Raw genomic sequence first — 9,837 nt, 5'->3', positions numbered from 1 at the left:
ACTGTTCATGTAGCCATCCATATCTTCTGTGGTATTTTGTTTAAAAAAAACCTGGAAAATCTCATCACATTAAACTGTCAACATCCTATTACTACTGTTATCAAATATGATATCAATCTAGTACCACTTCCAATAACTCTAGAATTACTATCCCCTGTCATTTCTGCAGAGCAAAAGGTGGCTGTGGGTTTTTTATTAGTCTTTCACAATGAATTTACCATGATTGCAATTTCAGGTATGATGTTAACACTAAACTGGGAGTTTTTGAGTTTACAGGTTTATTCAGTTTTTATTCTGCTGTCTTGTCTAACAAAGCTTTTGAGTAGTTCTGATATATCGTTATCAAATTATCTCACAGAATACACTTGATGTCGGAGCACAAATGATGTATCCTCCAAATCTTAAATTTTATTGTTCTATAGTGAATAAAAGTTTGGGAGGTGTTATTCTTGATAAAACTCCAATAAACAATTGGTGACTTTAAACAACCCTTCTCTAACAATGTCTCCTCTACCATCATTTACTTCAATTCCCATTGTTTTCAATTATTCACTGCTTTAATTCATCTAGAAGTAATTCTTAATTTTAGAAACAAAACAAATTTGAATTCCATTCATCAAAACATTCGAATTAGTCTCCAGCGTCGTCAGTGTAATGTTATATAGATGTTTAGTGTTACCTCATTCACCAACTACATTTTCTCAGAAAAGAAAAAAACATTGCTTTCTTCTCTTTAATCAACAGCAAATATTTCGTCAGTGTAACATCTACAGAATTTCAACATCCCAACATTACTTATCTTCATTGTTTATCCATTATATTTAACCTAAAAATATTGTTTCTTGATTTCAAATTCATGTTCTCAATAAAAAGGTGGTCATACATTTATTTCAACTTGTATTACATTTCTTCATGTAAATTTCTCTTGAATCAGAAAACTGGCACATGCACATAGATCTATCTGCCCCAAAGGGAAGTCATTTTTTTACTTTTTTATAACATAGAGAAAGAGTTAATTGGATCAGTTTCAGTTAACAATTAGGGACAGTTATAGGAAGTTTGAAATGCTTATGGTTAGTGTTTTTAGAAAATATACCTTCTGATGAAGAACTTAGGTAGCCAAGAGTTTTGATGTTATTTGAGTTTTGATGTCAATGATTAAAAGAAGCATCCCATCAAAAAGAAAGGGAACAGTACTCCAGTGATATGGAGTATCAACAGCTGTTAAGGTGGACTGTTTGGAACAGTTTTGCCACTTTTAGGAAACTTCCAGAAAGTAACAAAGTATTAGATTGTGGGGCAAGCGAAAGCAAAATCATGATGGCACGTGTAAGACATTCGAGCGAGATCGTTGCCAGTGCCGCTGGATTGACTCTTGTGCAGGTGGCACGTAAAATACACCATTTTGAGCGTGGCCGTTGCCAGTACCGCCTGACTGGCCTTTGTGCCGGTGGTATGTAAAAGCACCCACTACACTCTCTGAGTGGTTGGCGTTAGGAAGGGCATCCAGCTGTAGAAACTCTGCCAAATCAGATTGGAGCCTGGTGTAGCCATCTGGTTCACCAGTTCTCTGTCAAATCGTCCAACCCATGCTAGCATGGAAAGCCGACGTTAAAGATGATGATGATGTTTTACACTGAACTACCTTTCTGGTAACCATGGCAATTCCAACTTTTTCTTCTGTTCTTAACTTTCAGGACAGTTCTTTATTTTTATAACTTCTAGAACTCCTTTTTTTAGCTTCCATATTATTTCGTCTGCTTTCCACACTGGCATAAGTTGGACAAGTATCAGGAGCTGAGGTAGTTCTTATTCAAAGTTACTGTTCTCCCAGATGGGTTAGAGAACCATGTCTCACTTGTACATTTAATCTTTAACTTGGTTACTATGGCTAGATGTTCTTATAAACCACTTTACCAAGTGAATGGCTACATTTTATTGCAGCACCAGTACCAGAGATGTCCTTAGCACCAGTACCAGTATGTCCTTAGCAAAATGAAAGAATCCTCTTGAGCCTACATTGTCTATACTTGTTTGTCAATCACTTTACAGAGTATATGGGGGTCAGTTTTATTGTAACAATGGTGAAGTTCTTTTTTCTTTTTGCCAGGAAGGAAGGCAGTGCCCATGACCCATTACAAGGCTTCCCAGACTGGTGGGAAGGAGAAAGGTGTTCTCAAACCAGATTTCTGGTTTGAATGCTTGCAACAGAGAGATGCCAGGTGGTGGTGTTAAAATGGATGATAGGTTAGATCTACCACCCAAATAAGCCATGATGGGATTTGAATTCAAAATGCATTAAACTGAAACAAATACCACAAGGCACCCAGTTCAATGTTCTTACAGTTTCACCACTTCACTGTCTTGGATTGGTACCTTTTTGTCTACCCTTAAAATATGAAAGGTAAAGTTGATTTCAGTGGGATTTTAGCTTGGAATTCAAATCATTAGAACAAATACCACAAAGCTTTCTGTGCGACACACAAATGACTCTATTATTTGTCTTTTCACCCTATACATGTCTATATCTGAGAAGTTGAATAGAGTGAGTGAGTGATGAGCAAAAATATGGTGGGGCAAAGGTTACAAAAGTATAGTAGAAACAGAGCTATTGAGGCAAGAGAGACTAGTGGCTTTCAGGAGAAGGAATGATGACTGGCAGTATTGAAAGGGTGTTGGTAAGAGGTATTGGGGCTGATATTCTTAGTTACACCAGCAGACTAATACAGTAAAGAGAAGGAAGTACAATTGGTGGAGAGATGAGAAAGTGTCAAAATGGCAGGGGATGTAGCAGATGTAGACTTGACAATAGCATTTTGGATAAAGAAACCCAATTATATGTGTACTTATTTATATGTATATAAGCACATACACAAAGATTTTGCCTATCCCATGATGGTATGTGTGTGTATGGTCCAACATATGTCAGGGTGCTAAATGATGATATATATATAACAATTGCAGCGTGGAAGGTGTTTATAAGCCATTTAAAATAACACACAAAATCCGTTAGATTCACTTCAACATTTAAATTTAATTTGTCAAAATATTTTCGTCGCTTTGAGACCGCGACCTGTTCACTGACAAAATTCTGTGCTCAGTGAACAGGTCGCGGTCTCAAAGCGACGAAAATATTTTGACAAATTAAATTTAAATGTTGAAGTGAATCTAACGGATTTTATGTGTTATTTTAAATGGCTTATAAACACCTTCCACACTGCAATTGTCTTCGTTCCAGCACACGATCTCAGATCAGGTCACTTGCTATGCAAGTGCATCTCCGTAATATATATATATATACATATATATATCATCAAGAATTAAAGGGGTTGAAGAAATACTTTCCTTCAGCCCCTTTAATTCTTGATATCATTTCTATTGTGTAGGTCAGGCCTTTTTGTATGTAAACATACATACATTTTTCGGCATTTCATGTATTTAATATACTTTGTATTTTGACCTGCCCAACTTGCTTATCCTTACATTTACTTCTCTACTTGCTCAAGTTTAAACCTCTTGAGCACTGCTAAGTATGTTCTATACGGAGAATATTTGATTCTCATTTGACATGCAATAAGCACCATTCATGCATGAGATGTTGCCAGTGCTGCCTGACTGGCTCCCCATGCCAGTGACTCGTAAAAAGCACCATCCGAACATGGTCGATACCAGCCCCCTTGCCCCGAGTGGTTCCTGTGCCAGTGGCACGTAATAAGCACCATCCAAATGTGGCCAATGCCAGAGCCGCCTAACTGGCTCTCGTGCCAGTGGCACATAAAAAATACCCACTACACTCCTGGAGTGATTGGTGTTAGGAAGGGCATCCAGCTGTAGAAACATTGCCAGATCAGATTGGAGCCTGGTGCGGCCTCCTGGCTTGCCAGTCCCCAGTCAAACCGTCCAACCCATGCCACCATGCCAGCATGGAAAATGGACGTTAAATGATGATGATGATGATGATTTTATATATATATATATATATATATCTTTGTTGTTTTAAGATTCACTTTTCTCTGTTTACGTATATCACATGGAATTTGGGGCATATTTTCTATAGCTGTATGCCCTTCCTGTCACCAACTCTCACCTGTTTCCAAGTAAGGTAGTATTTCCTCATGCCCAGACATGTTTTAATGGGAAATTAAAAACAAGCAAGACACACACACATATCTTTAATGAGCTAACAAATTCACTCGAGGGCTATAATTGTTCTGGAGCTATAGTAGAACTCACTATGTGCCATGCAATGAAATTGAACCTGAAACTATTTGGCTGGATAGCAAAGTTCTTAATTACACACCCTTCACCACTACCACCATTTTTAATGTCCATTTCACTGTGTTTGCACAGGTGGGCAGGTTTTCTCCATTACTGTATGTCGCCATTCACTCCAGTCTTTGTCATCTCCTCCATGAAGCTTAACATCATGAAATCAGTCTTCACTGCTTCATTTCATGTCTTCCTCTTCCACGGGTTCCATCCACTTTGAGTGTCCTACATTTTTCATACATCTGTCATCTTCCATTACACATCACATGTCCAATTTTTTTCTCTCAGCTCATTTGTTCTGTATCATTCTTGCACATTGATGTCACACATCCAGCAGAGCATGCTCATTTCATTTCAATCTAATCATTGCAAATCTTCTGCATTTAGAGCCCCACATCTCACAGCCATGCTACATTACACTTCGTACACATGCATCATACAAAACTCTTTGTTACTGACAGAAGTAGTAGCTCCTTTGACTTTCTCTGACTCATTCTAACTCTGGTTGCTATACTTTCAGGACATCTCCGCTGTTAATTAGTTCACCTAACTAACAGAAACAATTGAGTACTTCTTGGAGACCTTCTAAGCATTTGAGAGAATCTATTTTCCCTGTGTTTTTAGTTTTTATTACTTTCATATATTTGCCACATACAAAGTCTTTCTCTGTTCACCTGCCTGTAATTTCACATCTCTTTATTTCATAGTTTACCCTAGTTACACCATATGGTATCCTTGTCTATTCTATTTTTCTTTCATACTTACTGATACTCTAGTTTTTGTTAAGTTTACTTTGAAAGCTCTCAATTCAATATTTTGCGTCTGCATCTGGATTTTTTACTGTAATTCTACTGTAGATTAATGTATAAGAACTAGGTCACTGGACATAGGAATTCCCACGGTCTACTGCTCTTAAAATCTTCTGTTATAGCCTAGAGGACTATGATAAATGGAAAGGGACTGAAAACTGAGCTCTGTTAGACTTGGCAACTAAATTCATCACTGTATTCATTGTAGATTTACTTTGCTGACTTCATCTTTATACATGGCTTGTATGGCCCTCACAAACTATTCGTCTACTCAGTGACCATAATATCACAAAGTAAGGGAGTCTGCCAAAGGCTTTCTCCTTGACAAATAAATGCTCTTCATAATTATATTTTCCTTTTAACAGAGAGCATCATTTGTGTCATAGATTCATTCTATATTTGATAAGCCTGCATTTTGGTCACTGTAGAGTGCATAAGCCAACAAATATTGTCATTACATTAGTAAAATAGGTTATTTCCAAGTTTAGATGGACTTGATTGTTAATTGTTAATTCTGTTAGATATGTAGCTGTGTAGCATTTAATTAAAACAATCACGTGTGTGTTAGGTCTTAAATGTTAGCTTAAAAACCTGCCACAATAATAGTGTTTATTTGTGACTGTGTTAGATCTCTAATATGTTATTGTATGTGAGACAAGAGTAGTGTTATTATTTGACCATAATTGTCTGCTATTATTGTCACTCTAATTCTAAACACTGCCACGATCCTAGTGATGCTTAATTGAGAATATTCCACTTACTATTAAACTACAACGAGTTTTAATATAACAGACTTGTGTTATCTGCCATTTTAACTCAATATTGTGTTGTATATCATTTATTTGAAATCTCAATACACTATGTAGTTATGGAATGGAAATTGTTACTGTCATAACTATTATTAATAAAAGATCAAAATGTTTTATTTCTTCAGAATTTCATCTTCAAAACTTTTCAACAAGAAAATGATTTAATAGGGTATTCTTGAACAAAGAATTATGATAAATATATAATGAAACAAATCCCAACATTATTTACATGTGGGATAACAAAGTTCTCAACGCCAAATGAATCTGTTGCAAACATGCTGGAAGTATCAATAACTATCAAACAGTACTGTTGCTAATTTTTCTAAGTGCACTGGATTACAGAGGAAATAACTTATCACTCAAATTATATTCAGTACTTCAACTATTTTATATGTAAATCCACTGACTTCGTTGTTTATAAAGTCACTCACTACAAGAGATAAATCTTAACACAGTTTAATGTGCTTTAGAAATGTTAATTAAATGTTAATTAGAGATTATCCTGGAAACAAGGCTTGAAGTTAAGGTTCACCAAATGTCATTAAAAATATTACATTGAAAGTGCTAAGTGTACAACTCATGTCATCATAACATAGACGATAATCATCATCATATTTTGATTGAATTACAGACCAAATAACCATTATTTTCACCTCTTCCTTCCTACTGTATAAATGTGTATGCAGTAAAGGCCACTAGATAGCTTTGCACAAAGAGGACTGACCAGTGATTTGCTACTGCTAGGATGTAAGCTGAGACTTCAACCCCAGCTGGGTCAACTAGGCCAGGGTGTCTGATGTTGAAAGACCCAAAAAAACTCCCTAAGACCCCAGAAACATCACTGATGGTGCAAGAGGCATTAGTTGTAGTGTGCACAAGAGAAGACTGCACTGGTATGGTCATGTGATGCATATGGTTAAGGACAGCTGTATAAAGTGCCCATCTCTAATTGTGAAGGAACCTATGGAAGGGATAGACCCAGGAAAACATGGGACAAAGTGATGAGAAAAGATCTTCATACATTGGGCCTCACTGAGATGACAAGGGACTGTGACTTCTGGTGATTTGCTGTGTTTGAGAAGACACATCAAGCTAAGTAAAATCATGGCCATCCATACATACTGGTATGTCCTTCACTGCTATGCTCTCAACTGATAGGTCCTTGTATTGCAAGCTCACAGATACTGGTGCCACATAAAAAGCATCCGTTCTGGTGCCATATAAAATGCACCCATGCTGATGCCGCATAAAAACACTCATGCTGGTGCTATGTAAACAGCACCTGTGCTGGTGCCACATAGTAAGCACTCATGCGGGAGCCACATATAAAGAACCCGTGCCAGTGCCACGTAAAAAGCACCCAGTACACTCTGTAAAGTGATTGACTTTAAGTAGGGCATCCAGCTGTAGAAACCATGCCAAAACAGACAACTGGAGCCTGGTACATCTGTCAAACCATCCAACGCATGTCAATCATCGTCTGCCTTCCATGCTAGCATGGGTGGGACAGTTTGACAAGAGCCAGCTAGGCAGGAGCCTGCACCAAACTTCTGTGACTGTTTTGGCAGGATTTTTACTGCTGGATGCCCTTCCTAAAACCAACCACTCAGCAGAGTGGGCTTAGTGCTTTTTACATGGCACAAGCACAGGCGAGGTCAGTTTTGGCAAGATTTTTACAGCTGGATGCACTGACAGGGTCACCAAGTACTTGCATGACAAAATAAAACTCTCAAGAGGGGAGTGGGCATTGGAGGAGGTGATCTTGTGTCAGCTGATGAAAGGTTATAGTGAGACAGAGAGACAGAAATAGGTGTCTTGTCGTAGAGGATGTACAAGGTTACCTGTCCGGAGAGAGAGAGAGAAAGATCAGGAATGAAGACAGTAACAGGTGCGCTAACACGAAGGAAATACATGGTTACCCAACCTGAAGGAAGTGCCAGTACCGCCTGACTGGCACGTAAAAGCACCCACTACACTCTCAGAGTGGTTGGCATTAGGAAGGGCATCCAGCTGTAGAAACTCTGTCAGATCAGATTGGAGCCTGGTGCAGCCTTCTGGTCTGCCAGTCCTCAGTCAAATTGCCCAACCCATGCTAGCATGGAAAATGGACATTAAACGATGATGATGATATATATATATATATATATATATATCACCCATAATGGAGGAGAGAGTAAAATTTAAAGAAGAGGGTGGTAGAGTTTGTAATGATCCCAGTCTGTGATGTGAAGTTTGTATGTTCTAGCCCTCATTTCTGTCCTATCTTCCCTAACACTTACCACAGACTACTATACTTTTTTGCTCATCACTTCTCTAGACAATTATGTTGTAATTCCTATTCTTTACAACCTCTATATTTTTCACAAATTGGCCACTCTTTATATATATCTTATTCCTCTGCTAGCTGTTCTATTTCTTTTTCCACTTCGCTTGTGTATGTGTCCTTCTGTCCATATCTTGCTTTGCATTCTCACTTCATCTGGTCTTCATTACCCTCTTCCCATTTCAACTGATTTTGATCTATTTACACTCTACCACCCACTCTTTTATATTTTACTTCCTCTGTTCTAACTTTAAGAAACTATCCACTCCACATTTCCTCCCCTATCACTAGGATCCTCTAATGGAATCTTTGATAGGCTACTGTCGAAGGTTGGTGTGACAGTCACCAAGAGATTTCTTCACACTTTATACCTTCTCCTTGGTGTACTTTTGTCATTGAACCAGTATGGTTAATTATTATAGCATATGGTCATCAGTGATGGTTTTCATGCAATTTGAAATAGACTGAATAGTTTTCCCTCTAGGGATGGAAAAGGATTTAGTTACCCAATTCCAAGTGTAATTACCTATAAATAATGTGAGATTGAATAACTTGGTTTATGGTGGAAGGTAATTTTGAGAATATAAGGTGCATTCCAAAAGTTTTGAGTCTTTTTTAGGAGAGGCAGTTGTAACTCTTCTAAATTATTGTAATTTTTGTATATCATTACTATGCATCTAATAAGCTGACCTGCCAACTTTTGTTAATCCAGATTGAAGGAGACAGTTGTAACAACATTTTGAAAACACCCTTCTAAATACTGACTAGTTTGTGGAATGCAATCAGGACATTTGGAAGCTTGCTATGCAATAAAGTTTTGTGTTAAAATGAGCAAAAACACTACAGAAACTTATGAAATGTTCCAAATTACTTATGAATTAACTTTTATGCTAGAAGAAGTTCAAGGATTGTAGAGGTGTGGGAGAGAGAGGGATGTCAGAACATCAGAGCTGGTTGAGAAAATTCACAATTTTCTGGATGAAGACCATTGTGTGTCTATAAAGACAATAAGTGTACAGTTTAGAGTTGGTATGGCAACTATACACACAATTATTCATGAAGATCTGGACATACTCAAAATTTGTGAAAAGCTTTTTCCCAAGGTACTCAGTAATGAGCATCATGGTAACCAGCCACTTGACAAAGATGAACATCAGAACTGACCTTCACCTTCCCTAGTGTAAACCTTGCTACCTATGACTGACTTTTAGTTGTTCCTCAAGATGAAAGAGAATCTCAGGAGCTGTCATTTTGAAGATGAAGTAAGCTGTGACAAGAGCCCTGGATACCTTTATAGGTTTCTACAAAGATTGGAGATGATTTGCTAATGTTATATGCTGCTACCATATCAGGATTGGCAATTGCTATGATGTGGGAATACACATCTGGTGTAAACTGGTATTACACAAATAAATAGTCAGTTAGGGATATCTAAAAAAATAACCTAATGCAGAAATACATTTTAACACAGAATGCACTCTATACTACTTGAATATAGGTACGATACTCAATATTCACTGTTCAACTACCAACTATTAAACTAACACAGTAAACCAACACTGTCAAACTAAAACCATCAACTATCCCCCTCAGTTCACTCAGTTCTTATTTATTGTAATCAGTTAGC

This window comes from Octopus bimaculoides, chromosome 1, assembly GCF_046866305.1.
Source record: "Octopus bimaculoides isolate indiv1 chromosome 1, ASM4686630v1, whole genome shotgun sequence".
Classification (NCBI taxonomy): domain Eukaryota; kingdom Metazoa; phylum Mollusca; class Cephalopoda; order Octopoda; family Octopodidae; genus Octopus; species Octopus bimaculoides.
The sequence above is the reverse complement of the archived record's forward strand: the minus strand, read 5'-3'. Positions refer to the sequence as shown.